At 44.8% G+C, this 20,972-nt stretch overlaps 1 pseudogene; it reads right to left on the bottom strand.

Moving 5' to 3' along the window:
- Positions 1-4,872: 4,872 nt before the first annotated feature.
- Positions 4,873-5,051, bottom strand: LOC142562611 (U2 spliceosomal RNA; annotated as a pseudogene).
- Positions 5,052-20,972: the final 15,921 nt, after the last annotated feature.

The following is a 20,972-nucleotide window of genomic DNA, read 5'->3' as shown; positions in this document are numbered from 1 at the left end:
CACGGGGACAACCACGTGACGTCCTCCGTGAATGAGTCGCTTTGTTTATATTTTAGGGATGCAGGGGAGAGTAAGGGTGTGCGTGATGTACCGACTATGTCCACAGCGTGTGCAGTAGGAGGGAAACTTGGGCAAGTTGGTGCACGTTTACACATGAAGAAACTAGAAGGAGATTTATTTCATGACTGCTCCGGCTGTCAACTCATCTTGCTTGCGGCAGCACCATTCTCTCAACGCAATTGCATTTTTGTTTGACGGCGCTTTCCTGACACAGTAATCTCACCCACTAAGAGAAAGTGAACAAGGAGCCTGTGAATATGGAGTGCTTGATTGTCGGGAAGGGTGTAGTCGTAGAAAGGTGTGATGAAATAAAGTAATTAAGAATTTAAAAGAAATACGGCGAAAGGGGGAGGAAGTTTACTGCGAAAACAGCGTTGCTGTTTTCCATATGAATTGTCGTTCTGTGTGCAACAAGGCTGATGAAATACATAGCCTGTTTGCTTCCCTTAATTTTTCGTTCCATGCAATAATGTTTACTGAAACTTGGTACCACGATGATTCAACATATTTTGTACTAGATAATTATACTCACTTTGCTAATAATAGGCAAACTCCAAGAAGTGGCGGTGTATCCCTGCAAATTGTGAATTCGCTTCCTGCGACAATAATTGAGATATTCACGTTCTGCACTCCGGACTGTGAAGTGTTAACCATTCAGAGTGACAAAAATATCTTTTGTATTGTCTAGCGCCCGCCAGACAGTACACTTAGAAATTTTTTCTCACCGTTAGAAGCCCGCTTTGATTATGTATCTATAAATCAGCATGTGCTATATCTTTCTGGTGATATAAATATTGGTATGCGAACCGCGTCACCAGAGCAGACAGAATTTGCTTCTTTATTGGATTCTTACGCTCTTGTGAATGTAATTACTGTACCAACGCGCGTAACTTGTTCCACTTCATCTACTTTAGATTTATTGATCACTAACAACGATAAAAGCACAATAACTTCCGGAAATTTGATAACTGACATCAGTGATCATTTTCCAGTATTTGCTTTTATTGCTAATACCAACCCTAAACATGCATCTAAATCACCGGTGTCTTATTATCACTGCATTGATTCGAAATATCTTGACACCTTTGGTAATGGAATATGTATAGCCAACTTCTGCCATATCTTGTCATTATCTGATGCAGATGTTGCATACGATTCACTAATGACAGAGTTAAAACACATATATTAAAAATGCTTTGCTCTAAAATGCTGTCGCAAACGAAAATTGACGAAAAAATGGATTACGAACGCCTTATTGAAAAAGAAAATGGAGAAAAGAACGAAACTATGTGCGCAATTCATTAAATCCAAGGACCACGTGAAATTTTCTCAATATAAAAAAAATATCGCAATAACTTGAACAAATAACTACGTCAAGACAGCTACGAATACTTCAGGCATTCGTTTTCACATAATTCTAGAACGAACCCTCGGCATCGATGGCATCAACTAGGTAAACTACTTGGACACCAGTTGAATACAACAGTGGTCCAAACTGCATTATAAGCGATGGTGCTGTGCTGACAGGGCAGGATCTCTTGAATGCCTTTACCGATTTTTTTGTGTATGTCACAAATAAGCTATGCTCTCCTATTCATTCGACAAACACGTCAATTCAGCAAGGACCAGGAGTCTCGATGTCGATGTTTGTGTCCTCTACAATTGAAAATGAAATAATTTCTTTATTCAGAAATCTTAAAAACAATAGGGATTTAGATACTAATGGTTTTCAAATAAAACCTCTAAAATATGTAATTGATTTGTTAGCCCCAACCTTAACATACATATTCAACCTTTATTTCAGTAGTGGAGTATTTCCTAAGCAGATGCAGATTGCTAAAGTTATTGTGATGCACAAAGGAGGCGACACCTCTGAATTGTCAAATTATAGCCAATTTCTCTTCTACCGGTAATTTCTAAAGGTATACAGAAAATTATTCACACGAGAATAACTAACTTTTTAGATAAGCATGGTGTTTTGTCGAATGATCAGTTCGGGTTCAGACCAAAAAGATCCACTAAGTTAGCACTGCTCAAGCAAAAGGCACTCATCATAAATGCATTTGAAGACAAGCTCCTTGTCCTCGAAATGTATACTGACTTTTCCAAAGCCTTCGATTTAGTCAATCATGACTTGTTAGTAAATAAACTAAACCACTATGGTATAAGGTGGATTCCCAAATCTATGATACTGCCATACCTTCAACATTGTAAACAAATTGTAGCACACAATGATGCTCTGTCTGATGGCCAATGCATAGAATTGGGCGTGCCGCAAGGTAGCATCTTAGGCCCTTTGTTGTTTTTAGTTTACTTAAATGATATATTTTACACTAAGCTACCAGTGAACCTTACTGCCTACGCTGATGAGCTTACGGTGCTCATTACGGGCAGAAGAGAAAATGAATTATCCTCTACAGGAAATGAGTTTTTGCAATACACGTATCAGTGGTAGCAGCAATATTACCTAAGGTGAACACGAGCAAAACTAAAGACACGGTATTTCGAGCACGAAACAAAGTTGTAAAAGATATTATGCTTAGGTTTGGGGACAGCTATATTAAAATTGTGCGTAGTATCAAATGTCTGGGAGTAACCTTCTTGGAATCACTTAACTGGTGATGCCCAAATTAATAACATACGGTCAAAAATGAACAAAGTGAATGGGTTGCTATGTCGTGAACGGTATGTGCTATGAATAAGAATTAAACTATTAATCTACAACGCATTCTTAGTTCCAGTACTGAACTATTGCCACACTGTCTGGGGTACAAATATGAAGCATAATTTATCCAAGCCTAACGTTACCCAGATACGTGCGACAAGGTTAGTTGCTAACATACCAAGGTATGCCCACACATAAAAATTATTCCGGGTTTAACATCATTCCAGTACCTAATCTCTATGCCTTCAGGTTAATTCTTATATACAAGAATGCTATTAGAAGAAACAACGCAGATATGTTGACACTGTTCAACCTTCAAAGTCGTGTGCCTATGTACAATGTACGCCGTTGGACCGCTTGGTCTACAGCGTTTTGTCCGACTGTGTACCGATTTAAATCAAGCATCCATAAACTTCCCTGTTACCTTAACACCCTTGAACAGAATAACATCTCACTGGAATGACTATCGAAAAAAAGGTAATGAGTGTTTTGCCGTCCTTGCACTAATGAATGGTTTTTCATTCTGTTTTTTGTATGTTGCGTTATTGTTTCTTACATCACACAATGTTAACAACTGCACGAAGACATTTTGTACGTTTATTTTCTCACTGATCCCTACTGTAAGTATTTTTGCCTTTGTATGTTCCCAGATTCAGGATGTATTCCTATGTTTGCAGGGTTTCTCTGCGTTTGTCAAGATTAAGCTGTTTGCTCGTCATACTGTCATGTGGTTCGTAATGGGCTTTTCTCAAGCCGCTGCATGAGGCTTTTACCCTTACGTCCACTCTCATTCTGTATTCTGTGGAAAGAGAGAAATAAAGGTGATTATTATAAAAAAAACGTCGATTCTATCAAATCCGTGAGGTTCGTCCAATATTTTTGTTGCCAAGAATAAGCGCGCCAATAACAAGGCGATCTTAAAGTAACAAAGCGATACTTAAACAGAAGGACCCGGTTTCGGTAAACCCGCGTACTAGAACGCATCATTCCCAATCGCTTAGTGAAGTACGTACCATACGTGCAGCTGCCTTAGACTCTAGCGCCAGAGTTCCTATGGCTGTATTTGTACGAAGCCATTTGGGTTCCAAATCTCGCTACGTGCTCTCGACTGTTGGCGCCATCTAGCGCTGTGCCAGAGCAATAATCACGTATAGGATACCGTCGAGTGCAGATCCCTGTCGCAGCGAAAATTCGCAGTTGAATAAAATTGTCGCTTTTGATAAGCGTCTGTGCCTGCGTCACTCTTACCGTGGCCCTCGTTTTAGGGTCCAATTTCTTGACATGCTTCATGCGGATTCAACATTTCTTGATTATACAACCTTAACAGCCTGGCTAGCTCAGTGCAGGATATGGTCGATATCTACAGATGTGTCAGATAAGTGCAGCTGAGCAAAGCACTGTGCTTGGAAGTGGAAGCGCAGCTCAGACCAAGGCCCCGGAATGTTCGGCACCTAACAGAACGTTCAGAGAATCGTGCAGTTGTTTCGCGTGGACTGAACATTAAACGTGCGTACACAGAACATGTATGATGAACAGTAGAAATGTTTACACCTTTAAGGGAGTCTTGTTGCTGCACTGGGAACAACCCTTACCATTAGGGCCTTACGAAATTTATAAAGAATGACAACGGAGCTCTAAGGAGATTTGCGATTTAACTCTTACGTCTCTCTAACGTCGGCAACTACACTAACTAGACTTGAGACGTAGTTGAAAACTATGTAATCCTTCTGTGAGCCTTGAGCACACGGAAATACCTGACAGGAGAGTTTCATATCTCTCCCTGTGAAATATTCTTGTCGAATATTTTTGTGCGTCCAAGGCTGTCAGAATGATTACATACTTCTGAACTACGTATTTTGTCATCGCACGGCTAGTTATAATTCTGTTGTCGGCCTTTATAAATTTTGGAATGCCGTAACCTTAAGGGTGTTACAAAGGCCACAAGAAAACACACTTAAGGGCGTAACCATTATTACGGTGTGATGTCTCAAAGGCAAGAGAGGGTTAGAAAGCAATTGCGATTTTCACAGCGAAGTTGTATATGGCAAAGTTCCGATGATAAATGTCCTGTAGATTGATAAAATTCTGAAAAAAAATGTGGTGTAGATGAAAAAAGCCGTGCACATGTAGCTGGAGAATTTCTACGCATAGGTTGGGCGATCCCGAAGATAGTGGAATACCGGGAATACCCGCTGTGGAGGTGAAGCAGGCTTTAAGCACTCCGCCAAATTGCAAAAATAAGTTTACTATCTTACGTGCAGGTACAACCTGTATCGGATATTAAGTTAATAAGAACACATACTACGCTTTGGTTCACGTCGGCCATGTCTACGTCACACCGCCCTCTCATTGCCTGCGTTCCAAGCGCTCGCATATCTCCTTTCCTTTCCTTGTACTCTCCCGTAGTGTTGGTCCCGTAAGCGTGCTGCTCGCCATTACCGCGAGGCGGAAACAAATGCGAACCACTCATGTGCTCCCGATCCCGCAAACTTGGAACATTTCATCGAAGCAATGGCCAGGTTTCAGAGGGAACTAAGGCGGTTGCTTGGTCTAGTTGGTAATTTATGATAAAAACAACGCACAGTGTACGTCGTCTATCGCAGTCCTTCTCCTTCGCCCTGCGCGTGGTTTTTTTCAGATGGAGGTTGTGGAAAACCAACATCTTGTTGTCTCTGCTGTGTGTGACCGCTTGTGCTTTTCAAGTGACCTGACAACCATTACTGCACTGCGGAATGTCGAACAACGCACGATCGCCTTGGCTACCGTGAAGCAGTGCGTGCCCTCGGAGTGCGGTGAAGTGCGTGTCTGTTCTTCGTGCCAGGATTCATTAGTCAAAGGTGTACTGCCACGTTTTGCAGCAATACGTGGGTATGTATAACCCCCGGTACCTTATCATCTTCCGAGGCTTAACATCGTGGAGGAGCGACTAGTTGCGCCTTGTATTCCAATTATGTGCACACGGCGTTTCACGCACGGCAATAGAAAGTTCGCCATTAAAGGGCCCACATACACAGCATCGCTGTTCCTCCTCCTTCATAGAGTGGAATGCCACAGATTTTTTTATTAATTCTTCAGGCATGCAGACAAAGAGAAACATACGCTAACTATTTTGGTGCATTGTGTCGTCGGTTCTGTACATTTATATAGCTCCTCCCCCCCTCCCAAACAGACTACAGCAAGTACGTTTGCTCAAATCGAGCAAAAGAAACGATGAATAAAAGCTTACAAAATACTCCCACAAAATATTGTCCCAAGAATCCTTCAAGCGAAAAAAAAAAGAACACAATGCCGAAGCTTTTTGTGAAAGACCACATGTTTTTTTTCTCAGGACGAAAATCTTGCAAGCTTGTCATCAATGCAGTCGTCAAATTGTCAGAGATCGTATTAATTATTGACGTGTGCAGAAATATAGCTTGGCAGCTGCAGGTACTTTAGCTCTTGCATTGTTCCTTTCTGTATTCGACAGTGAGTAAGCAGTCAAGCCATTTTAACGTCGCTGTATATACGGCGCATCCAGTAGGTGCCTATCCCCAGAGTTTCGGTCATTATGGTTTTACATATTTTTCTCAAGAAGCTGATTGCCAGTGATGTACCTCACAACAATGAATCGTTCAAAAATTTAGATTAGGCAACTCTTTGTAGCAGATGTAGTCACGTATTCGTGCAATACTTTGTTCCTATTTCCAGAAATGAGCTTTACCGAGGCTCTTCTTAACTTCATCAGAGCATATAAAGAAATCTTGGATTCAGTCACAGGCACAGCCACTTCATATAGGCCAGCATCTTTATTACGTGATGCACTACCATCGGCTAAACTGTGCATTACACCAAATGCGATAGGCCATATTTGCAGGTAGTTATCCCACCAGGAGTACAACGCGAGGGGGGATTTTCGGTATCAGAAAAAAAGAACACACTGTATTATTATTATAACGCGAAGTGCAACCGCAAACAAACAGAAAACTGGAAGCGTAGATTGTTGGGCGAGTTGGTCGTACTTATTTGAAGTAGTAACTTAGCGCGATAAAAACACGCAAACAATAAAGGTGGACAAGCAAAAGAGCTACTCACAACTGTTTAATGGAAGGAAGGAAAGTACATATATATCCTCTTGTCACGCATGCGCATGCCAAGCAGAAGATCACAGGCACATGCACATCAAAGGTGGTTGCGCAAGAAGTCAAATTCGGCTTCTAGTAATGAGCTAGAAGGCTCACTTAAACACCTATCTCTATTTTTCTTAATAAAATAGGCCTCAAGAGCTAGCCTGGAAGAGGCATTGCCGCTCCTGTGCCCAGAATACTAGTCGCAGAAAATCGAGCGTCACAACCACAGGCGCTAACATGAGCCACCAAATATGCGCCCTTATCCTCCTTTTTCTTTAGTTTTTGCGCATGTTCCTTTAAACGGTCATTCACGTGACGCTCGGTTTGTCCAATATAGAACTGCCCACTAGGCAGCATGGGAATTGACAGGAGGTGCTACCGTAACTACGTGATCTATGGTCTTCTAGGAGATTGCTTTATGTGATAACGAAGTGACATTTTGCAACGTTGATATGGGCCCTGTGAAGCACTTAAGGGCGCAGCTCTAGCGCGCCCGTTCCTGTGGCGAGCATCGGCATTGGCGTTTCTCCTGGTAACCGAGCCGACAAACGCAGCGAAGGATGAAAGGGAACGCGGAGCGCCGCGGGAGACGCGAGGAGAAAAGCAGGGGAGGAGGGCACCGGGGAACCATGAGGCGGAAAGCAGATAAGCAGAATATGGCGAAAGCGTGAGAATTATTTCGTGGTGGCGCACAAGTCGGAATTGTGCGGCGATGATGGCTAAGAGACGGTGCCAGAGTACCGCACATCGTGCGTTCACGAATGCGCTGCATGAGTGGGCGTCTGTCTGCGGCGCGGGCTGCGAATTCGTGCCCGCGCGTCACCGTACGCCCTGCCTCTCGCGATCTATCGATTAGCGAAGCAGTCGGGTCACACTTTGCTCTGTTTGAAACGTGCCGCACGAAACTGATTGTCAGCGCCAGCCAATATATCGCGAAAGAACAACACATATAGAGCTGCATTAAAATTTCGCATTAGCGAGTAGCGTAATCGTCCATGAATTTTTCAGTTTTGAAGTTATGGGATTTGGAGGGGATTCTGGGCATGAGATTGTGATTGCAGTCCATGTGTGCGCAGGAGCGGGTTGCAAGGCGTGACGCTGTGATGTGTAAGTGACGCTGTGATGTGTATAAGGCTACAGTTATGCGCAATAAGGTAAACTGCCAGCTCTTTGCCGGTGTTGTTTCGCCTGCCTGTGCATAGAAGGGGTATTGTAAAAAAGATGGATCTGTAACAACTAGCCCAATTTTTAAATCACACTACAGACTATTTAGTTATATGAAAAGTTAAAGTGTTTCCGCAAAGGATAGCGTTAAGTTGGTGACAGGGTTGCCAGATTGCCAAATCTTGTGCGCACTTGATTCAAGCTTTGAGAACGGTGTAGTTGAAACGAAAACATATCTCGAACAGCGAGGAGCCACACCAAGTAAAAAATGCCTGTCACCACAGGAGCCAACGCCGTGAACAAATGAGCGGAACGCGCGAAACACGCCGAGCAGACGACAAGGCTTGCATCGCTATATTCATTGTTGTAATAAACGTGGAGCTCAAGTGAAAGTACTGGACTTGAACTTTGTGAGGTCGCATGGCACTCTGCTACACTTGCACTGTATTCCAAGAGAACTAGTGCCGAACGGAAGTGCACGCACATCGAAGAGACCGATTTATTCCCCCAGAGCTTGGGATCTGCATAATTCTTTATCAAACTTTTAGAACCTTCAGTGGCCTTATTTTTATACCTGATGCATAGGAGTTGTTACACATTGCAGATAATGGGCTGCTCCAACCTGGCCATTGTTTTTGCACACGCCATGTCGGTGCACGTAGCACCTCCTGGTGCTGCAGATAGTCTGTGCACTCCGAACATCTGCTCGAACGTGACGTGCAAGCCGATCGAAGCCAGCGAATGCGACGGGACGATGGAGCCCCACGCCAGTGACTGCGGCTGCTGCGAACAATGCATCAAGCCGCTCGGTGAGCGGGCATTCGAGATCCTCGTGCTATTTCTCAGTGCTTGCGGTGGGAGAACCACATACATAAAACAAGGCAGATACCTTACTAATGAGAAAGGTTTGTGGCTAGATTCTTCGGAATAATTATGCCTTAGCCACGTGTCTTTTCGTGCGTGAGTCTTTCGCACTGTGAATACGCCTTCGGTTTTGTACAATGAAGCAATAACTAACAATAATTCCTTCGAGGTTTTGGACAGAGAAGTAATAACTAACGATAACTATAACTAGCAATAACTAACTCTAATGTCGAGTATTGACAGTATAGTTGTGAACTGACGGCCAGAACTTCTTTTCAGTTTTATGAATTCTGCGGTTCTGCTCAAAACTGGCACTTTGTATATGAAACCACCTAGCTGAGCATTGCGTACCTGCAGACCCGAAATTCTAATACCTAACAGGGAGTAGTGACGTGACGTCAAGGACGCTGCATTGTTGTCCAATTTACTACTTCAACTGTGTTGCTGAAGATAAGCAAATGGTGATAAAGGTAGCTTTTCAACATGTTGGCTACTCAACAATATATTGCCCTTGATGACGTCAGTGGAAGCCCAGTATAAAGTTTTATAAATGGCGTATCCAAGGCATCTATTAAATTCTAAAACCTAGACTTAGCTTTAGTTTGCTTGCACGCATTGCCGATCGTGTGCCCTAACATTGCATTCCCTATTTGTAAAGCTGCCAATTGTAAGCAGTGAGCTGGCATGTGAGCGACCGCTTCTGATAAGCAAGAGAGAGGGATAACATTTATAGGCAGAGAGGTGGAGAGGTCAGCCTGAGTGAAGTGCCTCTAGCTTGCTAGTCTACGCGGGGGAAGCGGTTTGGGGGAATAACCGAGATAGGATACGAAGAGAAGGAGAGTGTGGTGGTTCCGGTGTATATGATGAGGGCTGCACTGAACACAGTTTCTGTGCAACGCGTACGTCTACACTTCTCTGCAACGCACAGTCATCTTCCCGGATATAGGTAGAAGTTACTGCAGTGTAACTAGGAGACTGCCTATAGCTTTCGTGATTTATGCCGCTCTTAGCGCCACGGACGTATTTAAACCACACAGTAGCGGCTGCAGGGCGTCGATTATTTGTCGCAGCATTGCTTTGACGACAGAGTCCGATGGGGACATCTGATTGCACTGCCCTTGCTCAACCTGACAGTCTAATACCCATGTGCGTGGTGGTAAGCGCGACCGTACGTTCCATTCCCGACTTGCGCGGCTGGCTTGAAGCAATGGCTTGGAGATTCAACTACCTTCTGCTGGATCTGCGGAATTGAGGCCCGGTAGGTCTTGTTTGGACCTACAGCTTGTGGGCTGCGGTGACTATGCCGGCTCCCGGGGGGGCATACTTGGCTTGCTCATTTGGTTCAGTATTTTTATCACTTTTTCTGTTTAGGACAATCCTTGGAATTGGCCTCGTGGAGTCCATCGCAGTTTGAGCACTTCACTTCTTTTACTATGTATGAAAATACATCATGGCTGCCGGCACAGTGGAGGCATGCCGTCTGTCCTGTGCATACAGCGCTGACGTGATCTAGCTTTAAGCACTTGTGACAGTGCAATTTTCGGAGCACTTATAGACACGCCGGGTGTCTCACGTATCCAGCCTTGACATGATCAGGTAACATGTCTCCCTCGAAAAGTCACGGTGGCTGGTCACGGTGGCTCGAGCGCTGTCAGGAGCGTCTTCAACCTCGGTGGAGAGTGATGGAGGGCGAGGATTCAGTGGGGAGCGGCGGTAGGCAGGAAAGCTTGGTCGAGAGTGGGCTGGCCAGGAACTTCGACAGTGGCGAGATATGTGTCCCACACGTCCACAGTAAAAGCAAATGGGTCTATCGTGATGTGTGCGCCATTCGGCCGGGTTGCGATAGCCCGGATATTGACCGTATTGGCTCCGGTGAACAGGGGCAGAGGCAGCAGACGAAGCAAAGTCAGGACAGCTAGCGGAGCAGATGGACGGAACACCCACATTGGCCAGTTCTTGGCGAATTACCAACTGAATGAGAGACACAAGCGGTCTGGAATCGTCAAAGCTCTGCGTCACTGGCGTGACAGGAGACGTTGCTTCGATTTCTCGCCGAACGATACGTACGACGTTCTCGCAGGAGCTGGGCTCTGCGGTGGACAAATGTCTTCGCAGGTCGATGAAGCTGCGGTATTGGGTAGCCGCGTAATCTGTTGAACTATGCGGCGACTCTTCGCGTCTTCAAAGCGGCGACATTCGTTAAGGATCTCATTGACCGTTGTTACGTTCTTGTAAACAAGCAGGTTAAACGCGTCGTCCGCGATGCCTTTTAAAACGTGGCTGACCTTGTCTGCCTCTGCCATATTGTTATCCACCTTGCGGCAAAGGGCGAGGACGTCCTGGATATACGCAACGTAAGATTCAGCGAACGTCTGTACACGGGTCCCAAGGTCCTTCTTCGCAGCACGTTGACGGCCGACGGGCTTGCCGAACAAATCTCTAAGCTTCTGCTGGCACTGGTCCCAACTCGTAATCTTGGTTAGCACTTTACCAAGCAATCACTCGTTTCGCTTCTTCTTGAAGTAGTTTTTTGGCTGTGGAATATCATTCGCGAAATATAAGTGATGCAGTGTAAACAGCATATTCAAATATTGCAGCATTCAATTGAATGTTGGCAATGCCATTGACGTAAATGGCAAATAAAGAGGTACATCTTCGCAGTACATAATATCTAAATGAAGTAGAAGCAGCGTATGTATTATCTATGAAAACTACTTGAAAATGGCATGGAAATATTTGTACTAAAAATCCGATTAATGACCTTGCAAAGCGGTACTTTCTAGTTTCCGTAACATTGTCTTCTTCAGTTCCCAAAGTTCTAATCAAATCTCAAAAAGGCCCAAGCAAAATAATATATTTATCACTTTTTCTGCATACGTAATAGTTGCATTCTTCATGTGGTTCTATTGCACTTTAGGTTGAAAACATTATTGGGAAGGTCTTATGATTTCAAATTTTCTGCGGAAGAATATCATGCAAGTGTAAAGAAATTTCTCCGCGATATGCAGAAGCACATTTATTATGCAATTGGTCTATTATTACTTTTTTTCTACTTTCCCAATTTAATCTTAGCTTATTTACCTAATTATTGAGATCCTTCAACCCTTCGCGATTACGGTAGTTTGGGAATATCGATTCACTAAAGAGGGTCATTTTGCAGGATAAAGAGATTGTGACTTTTTTCTTTCGCTCTTATTATGTGATAACGTGTTTGTTAAGTGGAATTGCGTTAATAATACCCACAGCTCACTTTCAATACTGGATGGTAGAGTAGAGAATTTGTGAATCGTGTAACCTATGTAACGTGAACTCAGCGTCCCAGAAGGCGGCTCTCTTATATTTATCGGTGTTTGTTCAGAGACGTATATAAAGAAGTTAGGAATGTGTAATCCCTTTATAGGCGCAAATGTGTTCAGCATGTACACCTTTACGTGCAAGTTTTACAGCGATAATAATCATTATGACTACCGTGGTAATTATGTTGTGACGAGCATGACTGGTGAGGAATAGACAATTCAAATAAAAGCAATTTAAATATGAAATAAGAACCCTGTACGTTGCAAATACCAGCAAAGTTGGTTTAGGCCTGAATAATAAAAACGCCATGGTTGACGCTTACGTTATCTCCGTATGTAATAATTTCAGTAACCACTTGTTCCTATCAAAAACATAAATGTCAGGGCCTTTACCAACCTTACTGTAGATTGAATCTGAGAGAAAGCCTTTACGAACATACGCTACAGATTCGGACTGTGTCATCCTTATCTATGTCATTACGAAGATGCCTAAGAATTCCAATACGTCACTAAAGAGCGCAGTGCTTTCTGATGTTCTTGATATAATGTGCCAGGTCTATAAATGGTGCAGCAGAGGTTTCCTTTATGTGTAATCTTCATTTTACCGATTACATGAACGAGTTGAGCACAGTGAGCAAGCCTAAGCCAGTCAAAATATCAGCCTTGCCAACAGTATTCTTCACGCCAGGTCTTTCTGTGTTCGTAGTAAAGACCATCACATCATTGCTCCACAAACACATGAATGAGTTAGCCTCAGTAAGTTCCCTTGCGTGCCTCAGTAGTCTTCTCATTTCAGTCGTCAAATTCTCAATGACGAAATTTTTTCCTTTATCAAGATTCTACGTTTGCAGAATCATGTGAAGAATGGTGTTTAGACTTAAATTTGATGAGTATGGGCGGTGTCCTTCCTTCCTTAGCTTGAAGCATATGAGGTGCATCAAAACAGTCAGTAGTCAGCGATGTGATATCGAGTTTTCCTGCTAGGGATGTCAAAATAATATTGATGTCTTCGTTTGCACTTCCTTTGCCACCATGAATATTGATATTTTTCTCGAAGTCCAGTAAACTATAGTCCACCAGACTAAGGCACCAAGTCAACTAAGCAGGCAATGGGAATGGGACGATGGGCGGTAACTAGTTTAGATTGTCTTTTTTTTGCTCTTGTTCTCGCTTTTATAACCAACGCCACTCTCCAGTGTGCCTTGCATAGACGGGACGATAGGACATTCACGGAAGCAAAGATCTTGGGAGCCCGACCTCACAGTTCATTAGCCTATAAAGCCATTTGAGTGCTTCTTCACTACCTGAAGACAACAGACCTGAGTGCATGACTGTAGACATCCTGCACCTAACGTATTGCATGTGAAAGTGCAATGTAGGCTCACCTTCTTTCTCCCTCTCTGTCTTTCACAACCTTTCGCCATTCCGCATGTGTAGGGTAGCAAACTGGACTCAGTCTGGTTAACCTTCCTGCCTTTCCTTCCTCCGTTCTCCCTCTGTCTCTCTCTCTTTTCTGTAAATGGCAGCTAATTTTAGAGCTGCTGGTTGTGACGCGGCGTTGAACGTGCGTGGAATAGGCGCTCGTATAAGGCATTGCCAGATTAACCACGTTCTTTACAATAATGTTGACGCATTGACCTTTCACGGAACAGAAATTTACAGCAATGAATAAACAGAGGAAATGGTTAGAGGTCAACTGCAAGAGAATTTCACTTGCACTAAATTGCCAGTCAATGCTTAGCACATGCTATGAATGTAATCTTTGCAAAGATATGGAGTTGATAATTGTCTCTTATTCTTATTAGAATCCTTTAAATAGTGACTGATCATACTTTGTCTGCACTTGGCCGTAAGCGGTAACGTTGAGCATATGACGGAAGGTAAACAAAAAGAAATTGTGGGGTTAACGTGCCAACACCGCGATCTCACTAAGACGCACGCCGTATTAGGCGATTCTTGAATAATGTTGACTAACTTTGGGTTCATTAACGTGTCCGCATGCAACCGATCATGGGTCTTTTTGCATTTCGGCTGCGTCGAAATCCAGCCACTACGGCGGGAATAGCGAAAGTTTCAGTACCGTACATGACTGACGATCTCTCAGTAGCGATCTCAGTGCTGATATCTCGCCCGCTCATCAGCTGGACGGCAAAAGGTGTCTCTCTTGGCATGTGTTTCGTTCCGCACGTGTTTTGGACAGTTCGAAAAATGTCGACGCGTTCCGTGGCCGTCGCATGCTCGAACATGTACTCGAACTCGAGAGATGACTGCAGTTAGTTCACAACACTGCGCCGGGGGAGCACGAACACATTTTTTCTGTCTCGGATTTCAGATCGCATACGTGCACCGCACCGCCGCAGGGAAACGTGACCCAAGCCAGCCAACGCTCGTTACGTGCGTAAACTGCACTGGACGTAGTTGCGCAAGCTACATTTGACGACCACGGTGACCTACCCATGCACGATATGCTTACTAAATGCTTCCCCGGCTTCCCTATACCAACTAATTCCGCAATGCAACTGTAAGAGCAAAGGTAAGTTGTATTCGTGTGCGATATTCTCGAGCAGATATTTCTGGCGCTGCACCACATTCGACGCATTTTGTGCGTGTCTACATCGGTCGCGTCGAAGTAGATGAACGACAGCCTTCCTCACGCAGCGTCTCAATTGCTTTCAGCCGGAAGCGCATGCTGCGTTTGTCAGGAAGGGGAACGCGACGCGGAGGCCATGGTGTAAATCCGGCGGGAAGCCATGCAGGAATGCGATGCCACCAGGCGATATCGGTGAAACTTTACCAGGGCCGGAGTCCGGCCTGTCTGGCTGTGACTTTACTTGCACTTCACAGAAAGTCCACAGGCAAACTGGGCCCGTTCAGACGCCTGCACAGCTCACTAAAATATTAAAGTATGCTAGACCCCTGTACAGTGCGCTAGAACACTATGGAACGTATTGTAGTACACATTATTCCCTCTAGCCCGGCCGAAGCGAGCTTCAGCTAGTTATTACATTTTACTACAGTCAATGGCAGTGATCTGATCATTCGATAAGTCCGGCGTTTCCAGCGTGGCAGGCAGCGATTGGAGAAGTGGGTACGCAGCGCTACCAACTCTAGGGAAATTTCTCTACAACCAGCGATCTTAAGCCTGGTTTAGGGAAATAAAGAAATTTTTCTCGAATTTCGGGAACTTTAGAGCCGAGATATTGAAATGGCGAAAATGCTGAAGTAATGGCACGTGTTTTTATTTCGGTCCCCTCACATTAACTTTGGATTAGAATGTGTAGTAGGATTTCATCGTACAGCAGCGCAGTGAACGCGTCTCGCCAAGGAATGCAGAGGGTGGTCATATGCTGGGTCCTATAATTAAGGCCCGCTAGTAGACTTTGGAAATATGCGTAACTAACGCCCCTGCACACAATTTACCTTTGTTATGTGTGCCCCATCGCAGCTTTAGTAGGTATAGGCATTCCGAGAAAGCGCTTGGCGAAAACACTTTGCATAGGTAAGTGACTGTACTCGTAAAATGTAGCTTGTGCTTGTTCGTCAGGTGCAGTTTACACGCTTTGTGCACGCTAGCCGGTGTGCTTCGAGCTTGCCTGTTGCAGCGTGTTTCACCATTGCGCACTGGGAAAGGGTACAGGAAAGATGTTTTCGGCCTTCCTCTATGCAGTGTTGTCTACTGCACAGCCATCGCTCGTGCTCAAGTGCAGGTTCGAGTGCCCAGCGGCCCCGGAACGCGTCGGTGTGCTTGCAACACCTGAAATCACTTGTGAAACGGGAAAGCACGCCAAGAGAGACACCCTTCAAGTTGTTCAGCTTGATCGAGCGGCCCGCCTGGTCGCCAAGGCCCAACTCATAGATCAGCAGTCGTGTTCGGTTCTGAAACTTTCGCCATACCCGCATTGCCAACACTCAGCTCCACGTGCGAAGGTCGACTGCTTAAGCGCTAATTAAATGCTACTAATCAGAAAATGAGAAAATTACCAGCCCTACGGCTTTGCAAAGATTCTACGGTAGTATATGCTGAGCAATTATGGGCTATTTGGCCGAACTTTCGTTGCAGTATGCCTTTAATTATTTGTTCTATGTCCTTGGACGGCCAGTACGTCAATATTATTTCGAACAATACTTTGACGTTGGCAATGCCTTATATGCGCGCCGAGTCTACGTACGTTAAACGGCGCTACACAAATACCATTTGTAAGTTAAGCTTGCATTTAAATAAAAGAGACTCTAAAGCAGTTACCGTACATTGTTCCATTCACATCCCCTGCATAGTTGATTTGGGGCCTTATTAGGAGGATCATGGTTTTCTGGACTACGAGAACGAACGAAATCAATATTCATTATTGGCAAGCATGTGCGAAAGACGATAACGTTAGTTTTGAGATCACCGGCAGGAAAACTCGATACCCCATCGTTGTCTGCCGATTGTATTGATACAGCTAATAGGCTCCCAGCTAGGCAAGGAAAAATACCACCCATAATTATCAAATTTACTTCCAGAACAAAACGATGCACATGGTTTAGTTATCTAAGATTCTTGACTAAGGAAAACTTTTTCGTCAATGAGATTTTGAAGACTGAAATGAGGAGAATACTTTGGCAAACAAAGGAAGTAGTTGAGGGTAAGGCATTGAAGCTCTTATGGAGCTAAATGCAATGATCTTCGTGAGGATCACCAAACAATCTGGCATGAAGAAAACTTTTAGCCAAGCTGATCTGTTAAGAATAACTGTGGCGAGTCCACTGTGCTGAATTCATTCGCGAAATGGGTAGAAATAAGGTTACGCCTAAATGACACCTGCGCCGCACCATTTATAAACCGTGAACACTAAAACACCATAAGTATCAGAAGCACTGGGTACTTTAGCAATGTGTGAAATATTTAGCTATCCTCGATAATCACACAGATAAGTATAACTCAGCCTGAATCTGTAATGTATGTTCTCGAACGTGTTCAGTGACATTCAAAGTCCCATGAAGGACAGTGGCATTTCTATATTTGTTCGGAACGAATGCAAATTATAAGTAATATATGCTGAGTTCCCTGCCGCGTAAGTGTTGGCCTTTACAGTATTCAAGCGTCTGTCTTGCTATTCGCAGGGTAGAGGGGTCCTAATTCATATCTGAAAATGTTTTTATCTTAATGGTCTATATTCTTCACCATATATGCTCGTCATAACGTAAATATAGCTTGAGGCATAAACAGTGATATTTCGAAACCAATAAAACCGGCAGTCGCTCATTGCGTAGATTAAATTTGCGCTCATAGTTTAGTACATCTAACAGACAAATTAATCAATGGAAAACTGGTAACTTCACTGCGCACGAGATTGCGTATTGATCAAATAGCGTTGAGATGATCACGTTTCGAAATAAATGCTGCATTTGCACACAGAAAGAAAAAAGCGGAGCATAACTATTTTAGTCTTAACTATGGCAGATGTTATTTCTTTTGAAGATGACATGAATTAGGCGGGATGCAATATAGACTGTAGAAAGGTAGAAAGGGTAATTAGAAACTGTGACCGGACGAAATGAAATACTGCAATACATTTGACCCCATCAAATCAATTGGTAAATCAGTTTAAAAAGTGCAATCAAGACGTAAAAATCCCACACAGAAACCGATGACTGCATCTGTTTTAGAGCTATCTTTTCAAGAGTGTTGTTATGAAGGTTCGCTAAAAGTTGCCCGACAAATATAGATCTGCAAGAAAAATATAGAAACGAAAGTAAAAAGTTATGGCACAGTTTTGGTTATGTAAATGGCGACACTGCGGTGCTAGATTTTCACACTTGCGGTAACATAAGAAAGACCGGGGTGTTGTAGTTCCGACGGGGCGGCCGGACGAAAGGTTTACGGCATGAGCCCTAAATGGCCGGGGCGCGCAGCGCCGCAAGAAAGAACCGGACTGCTTCAGTCGAGGACCAGACAAAGAATACTCTTATTTCTCCGAGGGGAAGCAGGAGGCAACTTACAGCGTCTGGCACTGAGTGGCGCCTTAATGTAAAGACCCAAAACCGAAACCAGAAGTCAACACAGGATATCACATCACCTGTCTCTTGAAAGGAAAAATGCTCTACTCGCTCTCCTCGCAACAAAAGTAAGTCACGAGTCAAAGAACACATGTTAGCACTGTAACATACATGAATAGTGATGACATCTTTACACAATAGAAAATGATATCTTCGGCTTCCCCATTTAAAAAAAACGCTCAACATAAAAACTGAATATGAATTATGGCACTCCAGTTCTGCAGTTTCAGTACCCTTCTTGGGAGGACGATGAGATGCAGCCTTGCACACACCGATAACACATAATTCACAAAGTACGAAAGCAGACAGTAACAAACATCTGTGTGCCCCCTGGGACAGCACTGATGGGTGGCTCATTCGCCCTGAGCCTGACTCGAGACAGTCTCTGTGGCTGTCGTGGATTTGGCATTGTGCGTAAAAGCACTTTACACTATATAGTCCACCCCCCCCCCCCCGTAAGAATGGTAACTACTTTTTATGTTAAAAACTTTTTGGCATGAAAGACGAATTAATATGGCGGTCAGCACCGTAGTAAAATGTGCATACTTGTTTATGCTGCAAGAAATATATGGTATCCCTTCTGCGGGGATGCTAAGAAATGAAGAAAAGTGGTCCTACAGCTAGGATCCCCTGATAAATCTGCAGTATAGCAGTAAGTACAGCGTGCGTATAGTACCGTTTATGCTGCCAGAAATCCCCCCATTTGAAGGATACTACATATTTCCTATTCACCTAACGAACATGAAAGGAAATACTTTTGGCGTTAATAGCCGAATTCGCACGGGAGGGTTGAAACCTCTATAGACAGTAACCCAAGGCAACAAGCTACTTGGAAACATAATCCTTAAACCGTTCCGGAGGTTGCCTATGGCGTGTAGACCTACGGAGGACTGGTTCAGGTTGTAGAGGAGGAACAGCAGATGTGTTACTCGTACCAGGTCTCGAAGGTGTGTCAGAGACCTGAGTGCCTTCAGGGGCAGTGTCTAGGGGAAGAGCGTCGCACGGACGTTCAGGAGACTTTTCTGCACGGGGTGAACCAGATGGCGGTGGTGAGTCAGGTGGTTGCAAAGAAGGGGTTGCAGCAGGTAAATGAGTACCAGTAGGAATAAAGACAGTAGCACCAGCGAGTCGATGCAACAGTTCGTCAGATCTCGGTAGTGGAAAGGCGTCGATGATGATAGCCTTGTTGGGGTCTCGAAGATCGACGCAAAGTCGAATGGAATTGTCCTTTCCAACGACGACGAGCGAAGAAATCCACTCAGACGCAGTTACTCGTTCGATGGCATCAGCTGATTCCAGGCGTTGCAGCTCAGCGGAGACTTGCTCCCGGAGAACCAGAGGTAGAGGACGCAGTTTCACTGAGACTGGTTGCACTGAAGGTCTGAGACGAACGTCGTGGACGGAGTCCGTTACAAGTCCTAATTGCCCTGAGAACAGATGGGCGAACTCTGAGCGTTGTGCGGAAAAGACGGAGGCTGAACGCTTTGGTCAGCTGGAAGTCCTGATACTTGACATGTCAGCGAAGACCCTTGAATGTCAATGCCCAAAGCTTGAATGGTAGCTAAGCCCAGAAGAGAAGTGCCTTGGTTCGTGACGTGAAATGTCACTACTGCAGCGTTGTTGCGATACTTGACGAACATGGAGAAACGTCCTGAATGCAGAATTTCTTGCTGCGAAAAATTCTTGAGTGGAAGACTCGAAGGAGATAATGGAAAAACCTTGAAATGTTCTTCGTATAGGGAGCTGTTCATCAGCGACACTGTAGCTCTTCTGTCCACGAGCAACTTGAGTGTAGTATTCGCAATGAGGACTTCGGCGCGAATTGTTGCCGGACGAAAATCCGGTGCTGGAATTGTAAGCACAAACGGGACTGTAGAGGCTGATTCTGTATCAGCGGTAACGGAAACAAGCTGCATTCGAGCAAGAGGCTGTCGCTGCGTTCGCTTCCTCGAACAGCAAACCGAAGCGTAATGTCCCACTTTTCCGCACGCACGGCAGGTAACGTGCTTTGCCGGACAGACTGGATCGGATGCGATGTGGTGAGGTGAACCACATCGGTAGAAATGGGGTTCGAATTCTCGACTGGCTTCGCAGAGATCGGGCCGGGTGTCCCATTGGCCGGCCGCTCGAGGATGCGACTGTCCGCCACGCCGTTGATCGCCATCTTGAAGGCGCCGGGTCGAGGGAGATGGGGGGCGGGGACCGCCACCTTGCGCGCCCGGGCAAGGAAGGAGATGGCTGGCGACGCCATCTTGGTGCTGCGTCGAGACGCGCTGAATAGACGAGCTGCTGAAGACTTGAAGTTCCTTGTCAACTTGCTCCACGCTTCGTCCGATTTCCTCGGCTTTCTTGAGCGTGACGGACGATCCTTCGTATAGTAGCCATTCTCGTACTCTTTTTGATGCGACGCCTTGGAGGATTTGGTCACGAAGAGACTCGTCGTGCCAAGCACCGAACGCACAAGCAGGCGCTAGCCTTTGTAGCGCGGTGACGAAGTCCTGGAAGGTTGCCCCAGGTAGCTGCTTCCTGTCCCGGAAGATAATGCGGTGCACCAGGGAATTGGAGCTTTCTTCGTAGTGCTGGTCGAAGATGCGAAGAATGCCTTCGAACGTAGCGGCCGTCTGGTCAGTTTGCGACGCGAGGTCGTAGTAGAGACGCTGCCCCTCAAAGCCTAAATTACTCAGTAAAATGGCTTTCTTCCTCTCGTCTTGTAATGCTTCGCATTCGGTCGCCTGAAGAAACGCGCAAAAAGAACGTTTCCATGTGAGCCACGGTACC

The sequence above is a fragment of the Dermacentor variabilis genome, chromosome 10, assembly GCF_050947875.1.
Source record: "Dermacentor variabilis isolate Ectoservices chromosome 10, ASM5094787v1, whole genome shotgun sequence".
Lineage (NCBI taxonomy): Eukaryota > Metazoa > Arthropoda > Arachnida > Ixodida > Ixodidae > Dermacentor > Dermacentor variabilis.
The sequence above is the reverse complement of the archived record's forward strand: the minus strand, read 5'-3'. Positions and strand labels throughout refer to the sequence as shown.